Source organism: Polyergus mexicanus, unplaced genomic scaffold (genome assembly GCF_030449975.1).
Source record: "Polyergus mexicanus isolate NDT 795.1 unplaced genomic scaffold, iyPolMexi1.0 SCAF_9, whole genome shotgun sequence".
NCBI lineage: Eukaryota > Metazoa > Arthropoda > Insecta > Hymenoptera > Formicidae > Polyergus > Polyergus mexicanus.
In genome coordinates, this window is record NW_027223329.1 from 836,467 (window position 1) to 857,853 (window position 21,387).

At 42.2% G+C, this 21,387-nt stretch overlaps 1 protein-coding gene across 1 annotated transcript in view; it reads right to left on the reverse strand.

Annotated features, from left to right (window-relative positions):
* The window catches only part of Su(var)3-3 (lysine-specific histone demethylase Su(var)3-3), a 113,894-nt gene that overhangs the window by 22,265 nt on the left and 70,242 nt on the right, over positions 1 to 21,387 (reverse strand). The window lies entirely within an intron of this gene.

The following is a 21,387-nucleotide window of genomic DNA, read 5'->3' on the forward strand; positions in this document are numbered from 1 at the left end:
TCAAACTTTTTCGGTGGTCTTCCACGTTCTTCGTTTCTCACGTCAAAATCGCCACTTTTGAATTTTTTAAACCACTCAAAGCACTGTGATTTACCAAGAGCATGCTCACCGTAAGCTTCGACAAGCATTCGATGCGATTCCGCAGCAGTTTTCTTCAAATGGTAACAGAAAATCAATGCTGTCCGCAAATCGTAGTTTCCAGGCACAAAATTCGACATGTTCAACGCTATTAAAAACTATGCTGTTGTATGAAACTTGTATTGTTGTGAGTTGAAAATCTTTATCAGATGTCAAAACAAGAAAATGGCGCCAATGACGCGGTTTGACGGTAATTACATTGACAGCTAGGGCCATGTATGGGCAAATTCCGGTTTCATATTTATATACCTGGTATGACCACTCTTTGCGCATATGTAACATAAAATGTTTCACCAATATTTTCAGGATTATCCTTGTTAAGGATATACGAAAGAAGGGCATTGAAAAACCTCATGCATGTTATAACATACGGTTCGTTTGTTCTAAATAGAGAGAATGTCAATCGCGAAAATATTATATTTTGCATCTTGAATATTTCGACTCATTCCTGGACTCTATATTTTACGATCTAATAATTCGTGATATTAAAAAAGAAACATATTTCTATATTGGATTTCGCTTACAATAGCTCCATCGATTTTTGTAATCATCTGTCTATATAAATTAAAATCTTGCTAAAAGCTTCATTAAAATACAATTTGTTTAACCGTCGATTAAGATCTTTGATTAAATCGTTGATCTCAAATATGAAACGTCGTCTCAAAGTCAATAAATTTTCAAACAGACATCTCGTAACCGGACAACGTGCGATACTGCTGGGTCCAGGAGAAATAAGGATGCTCTCCGTCGAAAAGACAGAAATGGAATGGAAGTGCAAGAAGTATGAAGAAAGACGGAGAAAAGGATAGGAAGACGGTCGTAGGCACGCACCGTCGCGGCAACGATCGACGTCGTTGACCTCGCATCGTCGTCGTCGTCCTTGCCGTCGCCGATTCAGTAATCTTCCTAACAGCGGTAGCGCAGTGGTTTCTGCTGCCGCGGACTCGAGGGCAATGTAGATTCGAGCCATATTAGGCCGCCCTGTGTTAGCACGGTCATTTCCTGCCGCGTATTCGACGTTATCCAACGTATATTGAGGATCCGCGACCGCCGATGTGGAGCGATCCACTCAGTACGATTCCGCGTTAAAGCCCTATTAAGGTCTTACGCGAGATCGAGCCCGGGAAACTCGGCGATCCTTTTCATTTCCCTCGCGTGGATTAATTCGCCCCCATGAACCCGCGCTTTTGTAATCGATCCCTCTCCCCCGTTGTTTCACAGTGATCGTAGAATACATTTCATAAAATGATCGTCAAAGTTCCTTAATAAATTTTCCGCCGTTATAAATATCGAAGAAAATTACTGTCTGTTATTAAACCAACTTTTCGCGAATTAAGTATTAAAGAGTACTCTCTCTTAAATGATATATAATTCTTTTATATAAGTTTAACTATTTTATATTTTAACGTTTCTCTCTCAGGTTTCCAAAATTTTGTGACTTTTTAAATAAATATTTAGCACAACATAAAATTTGCTAAACTTTCGAAATTATCCCTTGGTATTAACATCTAATTAGATACTTTCGATAAAACTAATCAGATATTTTTTTCAAACGACTTTTTTGTCCACCTTGTATAGGGAGACGTTGACAGAAGTGTAACGTATAATGAGATCCCAAGTAAAAGGCGTATTTTGTCAGAGCTTCATTTCCATGAGACAGCTTTCGCGTCATGCGCTGTCGGCGACTCGCTCGTCTCGTCTCGTCTATCGCATCTTTCTCTCTCTCTCTCTCTCTCTCTCTCTCTGTCCATTCGAGAGAGAGTCAATTTACATTACACACGCCGATTCCATCTATCGATCTTACAATGTCTTCCACATTCGTATCCCATTCGTCAGTCCTGTCCGCGCGCTGATTATTCCCTCGTTCGCTTCTCTTTCTCTCCCTCTTCCTCTTAAATCTTTTCTCTTTCGCGACCGCACGCGAATGCATCGCAAATAACCGCGGGCGGCCGCGCGCGATTCGATTCTTGTCGCGCGTCGAGATAATAACCGCGAAGTCGCAATTGTAATCGGCCTAAGAGACACGCGGTTACAAGAAATGGTACGGGCGACCTAAACCGCCGTGACTAACAATATCGCACGTGGTCGTGGGATCGTCGATCCGCGAGACTTCCCGTTTAAGGGCAACGGATTTGAGAAAGAATCAAGTTGGCTAATATAATTCAAAGTTAAGATTATTATTTTCTTTTTATTAACTTTAATTATACACAAAATGGCGTACTGAAAGAATTTTTCATTTCATATTTATATTTTAACCTCTACCAAGATATCATTTTTTTTTTGTAATATACGAGCAATTATTTCGTGAAGCATTCTAATAATCATAATTCGCGCATTCTATTGATTCCTATGTAAAACATCGAACGGTAAATGACCGAGTTTAAAAAAAGATAAAAAAAAAGGCCTAATCAAGAATATCGTCATGCAACAAAAGAGTGTTGCTTCATCTTATGTATACTTAATTGTATTATTGCGAGAGAGATAATAATAAATTATAAATGTGCCATATATATAGTTTCGAACCATTAATACAAAAATTTAAGCGCGACTTAAAAAATTATTTAGGAATATGTTTGATGTATAGTATATAAGACTAGATAAGAAAACGTTATGAGAATCAATTTTAAATAAAAAATATCAAAATTCAGAAAATATTTTATTAACTCAGCCTTTAAACCTGTTTTCTCCTATAAAACTTTCACTATAAAAAGAAGATGGCCAACACAAGATTGACACAATGTACGTGAAACTGTCAAACGATCCCACGCGAGGGAGCGCAGACGTTCGGAGAGTCCACATATTTTGAAGACGAGCACGCTCGCTAATAAGATCGCGTTTACGACACCTCGTTAGACGAGGGAAGATTTACAGGTATCGCGGTGATGTGGGTGCGCCTCTCTTTTTCTCTCTCTCATCTTTTCGCGATATGTTGCCGCGTTACGTTACCGAGCGATATGAAAAGTTAGAGAAGGGTATGAAGTTTTATGAGAAAGAATGACAAGCGCAAAGAGGAGACCTACATATATAGAACTGTACGCGCCGCACGGCCACTGCAAGGCTTTGTTCCTTCGACAATAAGCAGTCGTGTGTATCCTTCGAATATTATCCCATGTACATGCGTCAACACCGCGCGATGAAGCCGTGATATCGTTGATGTAAATTTCACGAGAGGGGCGGATAGGCGGTGCCCGTTAGAAGGAATTAACTTACAATGGCACCGCTGACAACAGTTTTTACCTCAGATCCGGCGAGAATAATTGCGTCTAAATTGAAATCTTCGTCCGCCGTCTCCGCGTAATGAAACTTCTGTCATTATTTATAGATTTGCAGAAAGAGTAGATTGCGCATTTGGTAAGATTTGCGATTTAACGCGAATTAGATGTCAGAAAACTTTTCAGCGTTACAAATCTTGTGTCTTAAATAAAATAGGACTACACGAATAAAATAACAAAATTTTCTACTGTACGCACAAGTAGTAATAAAAAAAATTAAGGAAAAAAGAAGGATTGATACTAAAAACGCTAGAAAAAGAAATTTGCTCTTTTCCTATTTACTTATTTCGACGACGTATACGCGATAATAAATGATACGGAACTTTGTGCGCAGCGCTGCGTTTTTCTTTTTTATGCCAGAAATTTTCGAGAAATTAAAGCGTAAGACGGAACGCTCACATTTCCGAAAGATGTGGTTAAATATGCGAATAAAAACACGTGGCGTATAATGAGAGGCCCTCGTTGAATAAAACGATTCGGCGCGCCGCATACGTAGGGGAACGCGAGTGACGAAACCATTTTTCAAACGCGGCGGAGACGCCACAATATATTATAATTACTCGGAATGGCTTTCGAGATCGTGTAATTTTCGCAAATCGCTCGGCAAACCGCGGCCCTTTTTGTAACTTGTCGAAGAGTTCGGACGGGCGAGGCAGTCGATATATTTCGTTGGAACAAGAAGCAGAAGGAAAAAAAAGACGGGGAGCGACGGGAGAAAGGGAGAGGGAGAGGGAGAGGGAGAGGGAGAGCGGGACAGAGATGAGGAGCGAAAGGTCGGGCAGGATGAAGGGAGAGGAGGAGGAAAAATAAACGCGCCATCAGGAATCGCACGGAAAGCTTGTTTGGCGTGCCTGGCGTGCTACGACGGGATTAGCGAGATGGTCAAACTCTCGGGGGGAGGAGGGGGGGGGGGGGAAGAGAAAGACAGAGATGCCAGTCCGGCATATAAAAAGAGGGTGACTATGCAGAAGGCACTTCATCCCGTAGCACGCAGAGCGCGCTTTCGGTCGGAAAGTCTCGCATCTGACAGGCAGACTGCAATAGATAATATCTGAAGAGACGTTTGTCTCTCTCTCTCTCTCTCTCTCTCTCTCTCTCTCTCTCTCTCTCTCTCTCTTTCTCCCTTGTCTCTTTCCTCTTTTATTCGACTCCACGCTGCCTGCAATCTTCGCGAATGCGGGCGACGCGCAAAACTCTCACACGAAACCCTTCGGGAAGAGAGGGGGAAGCGCATCTCGCACCGGCACGCAGAAACGCACCCCTCACGCACGAGAACGCATACCGAGGGAGCGGCGTGCGCTTATCGAGTTAGTTTTTTGTCAGCCAGTTATTAGATTATGTTGAAACGATAGTTAGTTTTTTGTCAGGTGGTTATTAGATTATGATTAAATGATTCAAAGAGTGGTGGGGAGCAGCGAGAGAAAGAAAAAAAAAATAGTAAAGAATATCGAAGAAGAGACGAGTCTTCTCGAAGAACCGCGACGACAGTGACGGGGCGAGAGAGAGAGAGAGAGAGAGAGAGAGAGAGAGAGAGAGAGAGAGAGTGTGGGCAGAACAAACGGGTATCGAAAAGGAGGAGCTAATTAAAATACAAATACCTTAACTGGCTTCTCGAAGGGATTAGTCGCCGCGAAAAGGGAAAGACGATGTCTTCCTTGTTACTGTCAAACTCTACGAAAAGGGAAAAGATACAGCTGATGCACAGTCCCTTAAAATCGTCGAATCAAATTGATACGGCACGACGCGCTCTATTCCACGATAATCGGATTTCGGACGATTTATATGTCGTCGATGAAGTCCATTTATCGAGAATGAAGTCCTCTGCCTCTCGACATTAAGAGTTTCGAGATTCGAGCGTTTCCTATTTCTTTTTCGGAGCAATACGCGTATTTCTTTTCTTTTTTTTTTTTCCTCGCACATGTATAATCTACGATTGATACAATTTTTTGATTGCTAATAAAGAAAACGGATGAGCAATAAGATGTCTAATATCGTAAAAAAAAAGTTACATATATTTCTACGAGAGATGTTTGATATGAATTTTTCAGCTTTTGATTTCTTACATGCTTCAAAAAAATAGTGTAGACGACCAAAAGGATAATATGAATGGTATGAGAAAGTAAGTAAAAGAAGAAAGAGAGAAAGAAACAGGCTCATCGTAGAATAAATAGAAAACGGGGGGAATATAGAATGAGAAGATCGTGAACGCCAAGAGGAGCCAACGTTAAAGCAAAACGGAGCAATAACGAGCGCTACCAGAGGAACGCAAAAAGCGAGAGGAAACAAGAAGATAGAAAGAGAGAGAGAGAGAGAAGGAGAAAGACCAGAGCAAGACGAAGCGAAGAAAGCATGGAGAGTAAAAGCGACGCGTACGGCGAAAACTACACGATTTAACGAAACGATGGGCACGAGCGAGCGAGAGGAGAGTCCTCCGCGGAGTATACGGCACGCCCGTATTTCACTCGCGAGATAAGGACGAAGCAAGGAATGGAGGATTTTACAAGACGAGAGAGACGAAGGCATACAGAGGGGAAGAAACACGCGAAAGAAGTTAGAAAGCCGAAAGTCGAAGAATACCGCAGGAAGACGAGTATAAGGCACGATATGCAAGCGAGCCGCGGTGATAATCTTATCTCTCTCTCTCTCTCTCTCTCTCCCTTCGACAAATCTCTTTCTTACTCTCGAGAAAGAAGAGGAAGAGAGAGGGAAGAAGCCCTCTCTCAATGATGCTCGTTCGCATGTAGTGGATATCCGGCTCTCCCGGCTCGCCGTATTCGTGCGCTCGCGTGCAGTGCACGTTCACGTTCACGTTCACGTAAGTTTGCGTGCCTACGTACCTACCTACGTCGTGCGTTCGTGTGGCCGGGTGTCGGGTCGTAGACCACAGCGGAGTCAGCTCTCGGAGCGGCGCGCTCAACCGGTCGGGCAACTTTTTAACGAGCTGCGGTTCTCTCTTCACCGCGAGCAGGAGGAGGAGGAGGAGAAGAAGGAAAGCCGAGAGAGACCCCGCAGCCTGCCTGAACCGTCGAGTTGAGCTATCCTCTCGCTTCGAAATGCATGCATGCATTGCATGCATGCATGCATGCATGTGCGCCATGTGATATCGAAGCGGGCAAACGCGAGAGAGGAAAGTGGAAAAAGAGTGAGAGAAAGAGGGAGACGGGTAAGACGGAGAAACCGCGAGGACGTTCGCCATCTCGCCGCGGTTATAGGGTTAAACGGTCCAAACTCTCGATTCGACGTCAAGCCTCGTAGAGAATCGAATCTGCCTATTTGTAACATCACATCGCGCGACTCTACGATCGAAGTCCGTTTCAGCATTTAACATCACTTGGATATAATACCCGTTCGCGGGGGACACATCTGCGATTCTTTAAGTTAGTCCGGACAATATGACACATCTCCTCGTGTGCAATATAACACATACCATTCGTTACAAAATGAGATTTGTCGCGAGCAATGGAATTTTATATTTAGCATTTCAAACGCTTCGTTAAAAAAAAAAAAAAATGTACAGACTGTATAGATGGATATTTGCATCTCGTGTCGATACGAACATCATTATTGCTATGCTAAAAAAAGAATAGAGATCGCATACCGAGCAAAATGCTGCTATAGTTAAACGTTATTTTGACATTATTATATAATATATGGTATATGCATGTGAATTCTCCAAGCTGCACTTTTTCTTTAGAAAACACAAATATAATTTATAGTTTAATACTTATATATTAAAATATGATTCTTTGCATTTGTTTAGAGTTAAAAATGAATATATAAATTGTACTTTAGAAAAAAATTTTAAATACAATGACAAGTATAAATTCGCACAATTTTTTACGTTCATTTGAATAACATTTTTAATGACTAATTGTTTTTATACGCAAAGACTTTTACAATGAACGATCGATCATTTATTAATTATTACTTACGTAAGACATTTCTCTTACGTAAGAGAGAGAGAAAAAAAAAGAGACAATTTGCGACGCCACGCTCATTAGTTCGAAATGTCGGTATCAAGTTCCTAGTGTTTTGGTCGCGGCCAGTAAAGTCCTTTACATCGATTCTCACGGCGAACCGACGAGCAAGAGCTGTCGCAAACTCGGGAATACTTTAGCCGCAAAGAGGCGACGATCGTATTGCGAGAAGCGTCGAGAAGTTTTCTTCCGCAAATCTCTCGTCTCGGATTCTTTCCGGGTTTTGCAGCAACGAGCCGCATGCGGAGTACAAATAAAGCCGCGCATAAGAATCGACTGTTTCAAGGCACGCGGTCGCCTCCTTCGATCGCTAAGACCGAGAGTCGAATAATAATCATTTGACCAAGAGGAGAGAACGCGCGTGTTGGCGAGGGGCCCCGAGAGAAGCGTCTCGCGAACGTTCCTTTAGACCTTATTGAATAAGCGTAAAGCGCTAGAGGAATAAGCGAACCCTTTCTCTTCATGACATTGTTATTACTCCGCTCCGAGGTTTTCTTACGCTACGGAATTTAAGGACGCGACGACGGACCCGAGAAAGTCCCTTCCTTCTCCGGGGCCGCGAGACCCTATGGGTCGGTCGGCGCCCGCGTATTCTCTCTTCCTCTCTCTCTCTCTCTCTCTCTCTCTCTGTCCCTCTCTCCAGAGAAAGACCAGCCGTAGTGAATCTGACCAAGCCATCTTCCCCTCGGCCGAGTCGAAACGCACGCGAGTCGCGAAATACCGTGGCGGCTCTCTCTCTGGAGCCTTCATTAACAAAGGGTTATCTTATAGGATTATTCAATCTATTTGCGATAGTCACGAACGGAATCAGGGTAGTTAGTCTTCTCTCGCGAGCGATGCCTTTTTCGATTTCCTCTCCACGAATCCTGAGATACACGCGCGGGTAACTCGGTCGTCCCGATACAAGGATGTCGCGGAAAAAGAAGCAAAAGAAAGGACTTTTCACGTTTGCGAAAAATCGTGATACGTGAAAAAACGCCCTTTCTCACGCGCTCGCGGTTTTGGTGAAAAAAGAATTCGAGGGTCCCGGAACGATCGCCGCCGGCAAAGGGTGTATTTTCGCGACGGTAATTTCAGTCCTGCGATCAGCGACTCTCTCTATCTATTAGGTGTACAACTATGCTTCCGCCGTTTTCCTATAGATGACTTTAGCGGTAAGTAATGGTCGAAATAAATAGATCATAGACGTCGTGCGATAAACTTGGGCATCTGTCAACATAACCCCATAGAAACATTAGTCGATTTGTGTCTGCGTCATAAAGTTATTCTCGATTGAAAATGTCAGTTTACGAGCCCAATTCTCGTCATTTGCGGGAGGTTTTAATTTTCTGCTTCAATATGAAGAAATCTGCGGCTGAGGCTCATCGAATGCTCTCGAATACTTATGGTGAAGCCGCTATTAGTGAAAGAACGTGTCGTGAGTGGTTTCAACGCTTCAAAAACGGTGATTTTCACGTCGAAGACCGGCATAGCGGTGGAAGAGAGAAGGTTTTTGAAGATGCAGAATTGGAGGCATTACTTAATGAAGACTCGAGTCAAAGTCAAAAAGAATTGGCACGATCATTGGGAATGGATAATACTTTGAATCATAAATGTATAACCAGTTTTTTACAATAAAGCCTCGAATTTCGGGAAAAAACGGCGGAAGCAAAGTTGTACACCTAATATATAAACGTCGATCGTCTTCAAATAACAAATTATCGATCGTGCTTTGCCGCGCGCGCGGATCATTTTACAGGATCATTTTACTGTCACGGGATTGTATTCCGCGGGTGTTACGTGATTTTAGAATCCCCGCTGCGACGTCTCTTAAACACTTTGTGAAGAACGAACTATACACGCGTCGATAATTCTCATCAAAGGCCATCACCGAACGCGTGATCTTCGCTCATATCCTGTTGATATTCGCTTCGTTTCCAGAGAGAACGTACGCTCTGCGATTATACTGGTGGCTGCACTAGATATATTTTTCCATAACGCATACACACGTGTGTGTGCGTGTGTATGTCGACTTCGAGTCTGTTATCGGATGTGGCGATAATCTGTGCTATCGTAACGTACCGCCGGCACGCAAACTGTAAAACGCCATAGCGTCGTTTTTCTCGATCGATCCAGCGCGGAATTATCAATGATAACGTCGTAATGATACCGAGAAAGAGAGAAAGAGAAGAGAAAACATCAGCTGGTAGAACGATCGGTCGATCGCTCGAAGCGTTGCTAGTGGCTCGCGAGAAAATTCCCGAACGAGGATCTCCTCCCGGGTCCTCCCGGAGCTCGAGAGGTCTCGCTCGCTTGCTCTCTTTTATTTACGTATTTCAATCAAGTGTAGGTCAATTGACGATAATCACGAGCGACGTACCAAGGCCGCGCTGGGATTGGAGGATGAAAATGCGAGCAGGGCGCGGTGCGGAGCGAAGCGGGGGGAGGGGGGCGGTTAGAGGCGGTCGGGCCGGCGGGTGGAGGAGAAAATAACGGAGGGCAGAGGGTTGCGTAATAAGAGGGTAGCGGAGTGCCGATAAATCCAACAGGTCTCAAGCATTTGTAAATTGCAACCTGTCAATACTGATCCGCGGCGAAATAAATGAGCCTACCTCCGCGCGGAGCGTATACCGTCCGGAGCATTACCGCGGATACGTCGACCCGCTCGCGAGTGATTCCGTTAAATCAACATAAAGGCGGCGAGATTCCAAAGCGATGTTTAACACATTCTCGCCGACTTGACGAGAAATTCATATTTATGTATTCTCGTCTGGTGATACTTTACGCAACTAAAATGCACAAATTCCGTATGAATCATCGCTTGAAAAAAATAAACTTTACTTATGCGCCGCATAAAAATATTCAATACGCGTATCGTTTTCAATTGCCCGATTGTTTCAGCCGTATCATATCCGTGAAATTATCCCGTATTAGTCACCGTTGCTGACGCGCGTGATCGTAATCATTGGTCGCATAAATGTTGCATATTATCACGTTTCGTACGAAGGACAGAAAAACGCGCGTCTCTTAACCGAAAGAGGAACCGCGAATATTCGACGGGCGAGCACGTGATGTACGTATGTATTTACCAGGTATATAAATATGAAACCGGAATTTGCCCATAGATTGCCCTAGCTGTGTTACCGTCAAACCGCGTCATTGGCGCCATTTTCTTGTTTTGACATCTGATCAAGATTTTCAACTCACAACAATACAAGTTTCATACAACAGCATAGTTTTTAATAGCGTTGAACATGTCGAATTTTGTGCCTGGAAACTACGATTTGCGGACAGCATTGATTTTCTGTTACCATTTGAAGAAAACTACTGCAGAATCGCATCGAATGCTTGTCGAAGCTTACGGTGAGCATGCTCTTGGTAAATCACAGTGCTTTGAGTGGTTTAAAAAATTCAAAAGTGGCGATTTTGACGTGAGAAACGAAGAACGTGGAAGACCACCGAAAAAGTTTGAAGACAGCGAATTGCAAACATTGTTGGATGAGGATGACGCTCAATCGCAACAACAACTCGATTTGAATCAGGCTTTGCGTGAAAAACGACCAGAATATCAAAAAAGGCAACGCAAAGTGATTTTGCTTCACGATAATACACCATCACACACAGCAAAACCGGTCAAGGAAACGATTGAGGCGTTTAGTTGGGAAATACTTTCGCATGCGGCTTACTCATCACACTTGGCTCCATCCGATTACTACTTATTTGCATCGATGGGACACGCGCTTGCCGAGCAGCGCTTCACTTCTTACGAAAATATACGAAAATGGCTCGATGACTGGTTTGCCTGAAAGGAGCAACAGTTTTTTTGGCGTGGCATCGACAAATTGTCAGAGAGATGGGAAAAATGTATAGCTAGCAATGGGCAATACTTGGAATAAAATATTTTTTATCATTTTCATACAATAAACGTGTATTTTCTATACAAAAATTCCGGTTTCATATTTATATACCTGGTATACATCGTTCGAGAGTGTAAATGAAACACGGCGCGTAACGTAACCGATCATCCGAGGGAGTTGAATTAAGGCGCGCGTGGTATACACGGGTATTGATAATACCGTGGTATCGCGTTGCAGCGCGAGGAAAAAGAATGCGATTGCACTTCCCTTGTATGTATACCTTTGCACACTTTAATTCCATTAAATACGCGCCGCTTTCCATAACGCCTCGGCGGCCTCGTACCTCGAGCCAATCCGTATTCCGGGTACGCGTTCAGGGACGGGCCGACTTGTCAAAAAAAACTTGTCACTCCCGAATTTGATATTATTTCTCTCCTTACAATATTATATAATTTTTTGAACGAGACGATGCAAGAAATCATTGCAAAATTATTCGGATATCACTGTCGCGCGAGAGAGACACAAGTCAGTCGGTCAAGCAGCAACACCGGCTGCGATGATTAGCGCTAGATAATCATTTCTCACGACGGAGCTGTTACTCTATAATGTATTGTTCTTGCATAATGATTATACTACCTGCATTGTGCTAAGTCGCGGATCGTTATCTCGCTCGGTATTAATGGCCAAAGATCAGGTGTTAATTCGCTAGCCGCGACTGCGCTGTATATAACCGTGAATTTATGGCGATACCTTTACCTAACCGCAGTACTGTATGATCTCGGCACCGCAGAAATCTGATTAAATCAGTTCGACGATTTCCGTTGCACCGAAATGTGTGCTCTCAATATTATTTAACGCTTGACCACGAGGTGTTCGAGTTATAGATCAGAGTTATAGATCGAGTTATAGATCACGCGATGCGCATTTCGGTCCTGCACTCGATAAAACCCGCGCTTTAATTCGATCGCCAATCCGAGGACGTAATGCTGAAGGATTACGTATCGCTATCTACTTATATACGTCGAAGGGAACAACCGCTGCTTCAGCGAAGTCGCACAAGATACGCCGCGCGCGTAGGCCAATCGTCGAAACTCCAGAGTAATTCAGCAGATGAGAGAAAGAAAGAAAGAGAGAGATATCTACGAATCCGCCCCTGGCCGGGTCCAACAATACGTGCTCACGCACATCTCTCGTCCTACCTCGTTCCGTAAGCCCAACTACGGCGGCGTATGGACGAGGCTTTAACGACCGGCTTAAAAAAATTGGGCAGTTTTCGTTTACCGAGTCTTAGCCGGTTCGTGAGGTCGTTAATTTTCGGGTGGCCCGCCCGTGGGATACGTACGTACGTACGTACGTACATACGTCTCTCGCCCACCGACGAGGGAGTCTTTGAACTCGGGCTTACCTCGTCTCGACGAGAGATGCGAGATGCGGCGCGATGCTACACAGGTCAGACTAGGCTCACGAAAGCGCGCCGTACTCGGTACTTAACCGCGATTGCGCTTTTACAAGGGCGGTGTGGTTGTGTTTAACTACGTGAAAACCCTCGCGATACAAAATCGAGATAACCGCCATTGGCGCCCAACTCTCGCTATTGAGAAATTAAAGTTTGAAATACTCGTTCTGTTATCGGCGAATCGAAGCGGTTGGAATGGTAAATCGGCATATCTCGCGTCGATGGTATTTCCATTGTAAATTTCTGGAAGACCGGTAATATATATATATATATCGCGTTTATATACGGGCTCGAAAGTTTTATAATAAATAAATAATTAAATATACACATATACATATCCTAGAATAAATTTTAGTGTCTTCCATTACAATACTATGTTCCACAGAATTATGATTTTGTTGTATTTAAGTAAAAATAAAATTTCACTTAATAAAATAAAAGAAATTAAGAATGAGATTTTGTGCTATTTTAAATATTATACGTTTTTAAATATTTTATATGTCGCTTTAATTAAAATAAATTTAACTAAATAAAAAAAAAATATAAGATTATATATAATTATATTAAAATAAAATTATATTATTTATTCTCATGAATAGAAAAATATCATGGGAAGAATTTGCCTTAAAGTTTACAAGTTTCTTGTGCCATGTTATTCGTAAAACGTGTAAAAAGCGGTTCCAGAACAGACGTTGCGAGGGATTAATTTAAGTTGGCCTTAAAAATATCACTAGATTATCATTAGGGAGTCACCGACTTGCCTCGGTTGGGGGCTCCATTAAGAATGATTATGATGTTTCCATGAAAATCTTACATAATACGTTCCTCTTCCGTGACTTTGTTGACTCACCCGGGATCTCGTTCGATACTTATTTTATTTGGCGCGGGTCAGCTGATCCACCAAGCCGTTAATTTTGGGATAGCTGTCGACGAAGCATGCTCGCAAAGTGCTTTTTAATTTCGGATAATCATGGATCACACACGAAACTGGAATGATGCCTGCTAACTATAGTCATCAATTCTTATCGTTAACTTTACAATGTACAGAGTTATATCGCTAGAATTATCAATATCGTTTTACAAATTCTCAAGGATACGCAATATATATATATATGATCCCTCTTCTCTACTTAATAAAATAAGAAATAGAATGATGCATTTTTTTTTACGCTTGTTATCAAAATCATGTCATCACGTATAAATAAAAAAGTTAAAATTTTAGAAAAATTTTTTTCGAATAAAGCTTTCTGTTAGAGAGAGAAGAAAAAGTGACTTTAAAATTTAGAAATTATTGACATTAGTATAAATCGTTTTATTAAACATAATATGTGTATTAATTTTTCTCAAAAACAGAACCTTGTACAAAAAAAAAAAATTAATTTTACATCTTTGACCTATTTTTGCACAAAAAAATCATCTTCCCCATTATGCTATATTTCTATATATTAGTATATATATATATTATTAATCGTATATATTTAAGCATATATTTGTCATCAGAAACAATAAACTATCGCCAATAAACTTTTAACAAGATCGTTACGCCCGCATGTCTTCAGAGATGACGAGTCTTTACCACGCTTCCTTCTTTCCGTCGCAATTATATCCGAGTCTTTTCGTGGATTATACGACTTCGAGGTTTCCCGTCCGCGACAATTTATACCGCGTATTCACGGAGTGCAAGAGGCGCATCATCGGTCCTGATTTACACCTAACCAGGCGATATATCCCAATCGTCCGAGTTCGTTAATTCTTTTTTTTTTTTATGAGAATGGTGATGAGGCGGAGGGGGGGGAGGGGGGTGCGAGGGGAAGAAAAACGACGATCGCACGTGGGATTCGTCTCTCGCCCATGAACCAACCAACCAGTCTTCCTTCCTCGCGCACCGCTTTCTGGATTGCCTTGGGACGCCTCTCCTGGCGCGCGGGTTGCCCGGCTAGGCGTCCCGAAGAAGCCCGTTGGAGTTATCGTAATCGTTAACGAGACTGCTGTCAGCATCGTAAGACACCCGAGGGTCCCTCGCCATTAACCTTCCGCTAACAAAGGCATTGCCACGTTCTTCGCTCCCGGTGCACCGAACCCGTGCTCCCTTCCTTATTTATATGCATAACTCAAAAGAGGTGTAATGAAAATTTCACGGTCAACTCGATTACAGGCGATCGCCGTCGTATCCCCTCCTCTGTCTCTCTCTCTCTCCCTCCCATACATTCCGCTCTCGCTCTCTCGCTTCGTCTTGTCGCTTTTGATCTCTCTCTCTCTCTCTCTCTCTCTCTCTCTCTCTCTCTCTCTCTCTTTCCATCTTTCGTACATCAGCAACTTGTCCGATGCGTCCATCTCTGTTCGAGAGACCGTAGCACTAGACCTTCGCCGCCAGAACGACGGCCTTCCTCTCGTTTTCTCTCTCCACGCCGTCTGTCCGTAGAGGAAGAGAGGAAGAGAGAAAACGAGAGAGAAATGAGCAAGTGGTTCTCGCACGTGGAAAAGGATTTCTCGCGCGGAACCTCCGCGTCTCGTAGGTGATAAATTTTCAACGCCGATTATTGATATCGATTATCCTTCGCGTAATGTGTGGCGCGCGGATAATAAAGTTTATCGTAACGACGATTTACAAGTGTCTCGTCGATTAAAAAAAAAAAAATATATATATATATATAAATGATAATGAGGGGAAGTATACGATCTTTTCGCTCCCATAATGATTCTCGCGCGAGACTGCCGTCTTAGTAGATAGTAGTTTTCATTTAACTGCCACACACCGCGGATAGACATTATCCCGATATTAATTTCTGAAATGTTCGACGTGTGTCGTCCACGATCAAGTGATGGAATTCGAAAGACGCGTCAATTTGCGCTGTCGCGCGATATCCGCTCTAAGAAAATATTCATATAATTCATTATAATTTATTTTAAAGAATCCAATGAGTTTCCTCTCGTTGAAGATTTAATTATCAAGCCATATACGCACGATTTGTCCTTACGTGTAATAAAACGATCGATAATGTTTAGATCAAGATATACCAAGGTAAATATCATACAGACATTATTTACGCAACTGTAGACTTGCGAGGAAGATAGGAGAATCGCAATGAAGTACGGCATCCTAGCACAATAGTAATGGGCATAAGAGCGGATGGTAATTGAGTTAACGGGCTATGTAATAGAAGATTCTGCGTGTCAAACTGTTTTGTAATCGCTTTACGAGCCGCTCTTTGGTGTTTCGCACACCGTTCCTTGCGCGGAGATGAAATATAAGCGCGTTGACAATATCGTACGCAACAGCGTAAAAAGTAGATGCTCGAGTGCTTCTCTTTTGACATATCGCACAAAACATTCTTAATCCGCGCGCTTGTACAATTTCTTCCATTATGTTTTTTTTTTTTTTTTTTTTAAATAGCGAAAGAATAAAATGAGGATAAATATGGAAATATACGCGTCGCACGAGATTGTCTAATTTTCATACGTTTCAGCTTTCTCAGTTTAAACCATGCCTTATTCCGAGTCTCCTTAAAACCGCGAAAGAGCCGACCGCGCAATCGCCGGGTAGAATGCATTCGAAAAAGGTTGCGGAGAGAAAACGCGGGGTTGCGAGATAGAGCTAGCAAGTGATCATCGGCGGGCATCGCGGCGGATCGTGATTCCATCTGAAAACAATAAACGGCCCGGAGGCCGCTCCTGGGACAAGACGGAGGAAACTTGGGCCGGCGTCGAGTGAAAGTGTGCACAATAACCATCCTGGTTCCCGCTCGTGTCTGCGAGGGGATAGGGGGAGAGAGCGGTGGGGTTGGTTTCACTTTATGCAAGATTGCGCACTGTGATCTTTTCCACACCGGAGAGGGATTTTGTAACTTTAAACTACAATAATTAGCGGCTGCGCGACCACTAAAAGTAATTATACGGATAAACGAGGGATCTATTAGTCTCCCGCGTGAAAACGCCAAGTATCGTGAGAAGAATGTACGTAATACTCGCGAAATATCTTATCGATGTTATATAAGCCACGTCTGAAAGTAGCGAAAGACAATATATCGGAGCAAGAATTTTAACCCGTCGTGACTTGCGATGCGCTCCCGGCTTAGATGCTCGCGAGCGATATTCGTCTGATGCGATATTGATAAATCATGAATTTCACCAACTATTTTTAACCGACAATCTTGTAAAAATCATATTATTATACAAACAATCGTGTATAAAAAGCTAACATTGATTTAATGATGGAATACTAAAATTGTATGGTATATATGTAAAAGCGACATATTCTCATTACGTATGCGATTGTATTTCACCTTTACTTGAACAACTGAGATATCTTTACCACTTTTGAGATAATATGGAAAGATGTATAATAAACAAAAATTTTATCATTCCTAAATTACCAACGATATAAGAAAAGCATTAAAAAATGTATTCGATGTAATAGAAATCATTTTTTTTTTTTTTTTCGCAAAGAGCATAAAATTTATTTTCTCGGATTAAAACATAAATTTTAAATCTTTTTATTTTTTTCAAATTCCCCTTTTTATCAACTAGAAAAAAAATAATTTTTAAGTCAAATTTTTATATTACATAATATTCGTAATCTTCAAGTCAAACTAATTTCTTCCTTTTTCATATCATCTTATTTTTCCATATCATCAAAAGCAACAAAAATATTTCAGCTGTTCAAGTTCGATAAAATACTCTGTATAAAAATTGTGAGTCCCTGTAATATGTACTTTTAAAAAATCTAACATTTTTACAAAGGATCTTAATATATTCTCTGAGCTTCTCTAAAAATCACTGAGTTTACCGAAAGATGGCAAAGCCATCTTTTCAGATTTAATAAGAGCGTGTTTTCTATAAAAATCTATTCTTTTCTTTTCAAACGCAAGCCCAATAATAATCGAAGAGAAATGCTTGTGAGAAAATCTCGGAGGTCCTTTATAGTCCTGTCACTCACGCATGATTTGCATAGCTTTATTATGTCTTCTTATTCAATCGAAATACGTAACGTTAAATCTTAATTTCTTTCCATCCAAGTTAGCTGCGACGATAAGAAGAGTCATTCATCAATCAATGATTTTTACAATTAACGCATACCACCGAAGATAGCCCGTGCTGCCACAGCTATTATTATGTAACAACGGAATTACACAGTTAGACGCCCACTGAATGGCTGGCGCGCATCTGTCTTTATCAAGCCGGAGGAGTAGGCCGGCAATAGGAATCCGGTAGTTTCGTTTTACCATTACATTCACCAAGCAATCCAAATATGTCTGATTGATTTCTTTGTTCCTGAGATAATAAGCATCGATAATTAGACGATCAGGAAAACAATGGATCCGAAACGAGCGATATTAATAATACTTGAGAAAACATCAATGCGTCCATCGACCACCAGCGCGAAATGCGTAAAACTGGGGTCGCGTTTCACGATTTTACAAATTGCCCGTAGTTAGATTAGAAGGGGGCGGCCCTTATAATATTTCAAACAGATTTCGTATTCGGAAACGTACCAGTAACGACACACATGGTTCGGTAGTTGATTAGATTTAAAAGAATGCCCCATCACCTGCACCGTTGAAAGGAGACTAGGGCCTCAGGAACGACGGCGGTGGGGAGACTCGCGGAGACGAGGTGAAAAAGGGGTAGAGGAGGATGGATGGTGGTGAAGGGCGAGAGGAGGTGCCGAAGCACGGTGCCCGATCGTGAGCAACGAGGGGCCCGGGCACGAGGCCCCAGCGATCACTGACCGCTTTCGCCGATCCCTGCCGCCAACTAGCCACCTTTCAGCGGCGCAGCCATCGAGGCATCCTTTTGCTTAAGGTCCATTCACATCGCGTCGCTAATCAAATCCAATAAAAAAGAAAGAAACTTATCACGATTCTCCTAAAGTCGTAGAAATTGCCTTTATCGGTAATTACGGAACCGGCTACCATGGAGATTAAACATGCGGGATTTATGTAATTGTCGATAATGAAATCGTTAGGATTAAGAATAGCGATATTTAATCTGCTTAATACGAGGGCTCTATCACTGGATTAAATTCGATTCCGAATTTAAAAGGTCGTTATCGATAACAATTATAGAAACATGTATATTCTCTCTCCCTCTCGTTTTGAATAATGAAAATTTTGAATACATAACAAAATTTTCTCATAAATTAAAAACGATTGATATACAATATAATCCTGTCCGAGGATTAAATCAAGTTTACACGCTGGGCAATTGGATTCCTTGTGTGCGTCTGTATCAACCTGTGTTTGAATAGTTACAGTAATTGACGCGCGCCGGGAATGTAATGTCGGTTAAAAATTGCGTCTCGATGAAAGCCGACGAAAATAATCTCCGAGAATGAAGCAGCCCATTCCCGGAAGAACTCGAGATATTTGTGTAATGAGAAAGAATGGCGCGAACTTTCGCCGAGGTAATCGAGGTAGTTAGCAGGTTGCAGTTTCGTTTTACAAGCACATGTGAAACATGGTTAATCCGCAAAACACCAGACACCCGCGGAATAATATTATACGCGCGCTTATAGACTGCTGAAATGCAGTCCACCATCGGCAATTACCAGAGTAAAGAAGGGAGAGAACTCGATGGAAGAGTGAAATATAATACGGATTTAAAGCTCGCGGCCTTGGTAAGGATCTCGTAATAACAATCAATGAGCACAGATGATAAAATGTACATTTAATTGCGAAATCAGTAGTACTACGCTCGTGTTTTCGGCGATGACAATAGCGAAGATAATAATTTTTTATCGTCCTTCTCGAATATGTTATTATGCGTGTCTCGTTGTAAACAGATTAAAGTATGCATCGTAAGCAAAATCAAGCGAATTGTGAGGAAAAAAAAAAGAAAAAACGATTATTAATGTTTATAATCACTGATGATCGATTTCAACGAGTTAACGCGAACGTTGTTTATGGTCATTTAAAGCTCGGTGAATGGAGCCTGTTGGATCGCTGATTTAAGCGATGATGATGTATTTCAAAGGCCCTTTGCCAAGTAGGGGAACCCTACTTTGAGCAGGTAAAGGTAACAAATCACTCTTCAACGACGGCAGGCCAAACTGCTAAACACTGTTTTCTGAAAGGCGGGGTTTCCTATAGGAGACCACTTGACATGGTGTTACACACAATTTCTAACACAATGCATCAGATCGTTTCACGATCGAGAGGATAAGAATGTGCAAATTCTGTAGTTTAAAAAATGTTATAAGAGACTATCCGAGTTTTATAAAAGGTAGATACTTGAAATCAAATGTTTTATGTAATAAATAAGATCTTATACGCGTTTTAGTAAATTGACATAATTTCAAGATATATAATTATAATATTAAAATATATATATAAAGAGAGCATAGTGTGTAATATTATAATATTATATTATTACATTATATAATTAATATAAAAATATTAATTATAATATCTTTTTCTGTACATATAATAATGTAAGGAATTTTTCTCTCTCTCAAAAATAAAATTTAGTTTAGTTTAATGTATGCATTACTACATTTATTGCATTAAATGTAAATTAATTGATATAAAGTGCAAATTATAGTGCAATGTATGTTTTTATGAGTCAGATGAGCACGAGAGAAGTGCGACGAAAATCTGCGAAAAGTATTTGCGAAGCGCGGGACAAGCGGCATACGAACGTAAACGAGATTCGCACAAAGGCATCGAGCAAACATTCTTTTTCGAGATCCCATTCTACACGACAGAATCGTAGAAACGATGTGAGAACAGATGATGGTGAGGTTTCGTGAACGAATCGAACAGCAATACGATGAAAGAATAAAGAGGAAGAGAAGAGGAAAGATCGACAGAAGGGGGAAAAGGACAGAAGGAATGAAAAAGTGAGAAAGAGAGATGGCAGATGAGGGGAACACGAGATGCGGGGAGTGCGCGAAGAGAAAGAGAGAGAGAGAGAGAAAGAAAGAAAAAGAGAAATGGAAAAGATGCGCGATGGAAAAAACGGACAGGAGAGACGAGGAAATAAGAACGTGGTAGATGGACCCGGAGAGTGTACCTGTCTTGTTTTTATAGGTTTGCCAGAACGTCGGGACCCGGGTACGCGGACGCGGACGCGGACGCGGACGACGACGACGACGACGAAGACGAGGACGAAAAGAAGACGGGGGGAAACTTGGTGGGAGAAGAAAGGACGGCCGGTCGGGGAGTGCGGTGAACGGGACGGGTACGGAAAGTGGCAGCGAGGGGTCGGCGGCGGGGGAGAACGGAGGTAACGGAGCCCGTCGGGGCCTTACGACTCTGCCAACCAGTCCTGGAGGAACCGTGGGCCCCACCGGAGCCGCATACGCGCGCGTCGTCAAAGCGTCGCGGTAACTTTTCGTCGTCCAAAAGAGATTTTTTCTCACCGACGCAGGCGTTAATCACGAGGTTGCTGAGAACCTGCTCTTTTTTCTTTCGCGAACACGTTGTTGCGTCGTGCGTTCTGTTAGCGCGTTACTTCGCTCGTTTGGAGTTCGTGCGAGATGCAAATCCTGCCGAGAATGAAACCACCTGGATCGTAAGGTCGAACGTCGACCGAAGAGGGGTGGAGAGGCGCGAGAGAGTGATATGGATGACGTGAGGTAAAAAAAAAAAAAAAAAAAAAAAATCGCGTGACGAGAGACCTAGTGGTAATTTAAATGGATCGACGTGCCGGTTTCGCGAGGCGCAGCGGCGTTAATCGAGACTGAGGAGCGGCAGGGGCGGGGGGAGGGG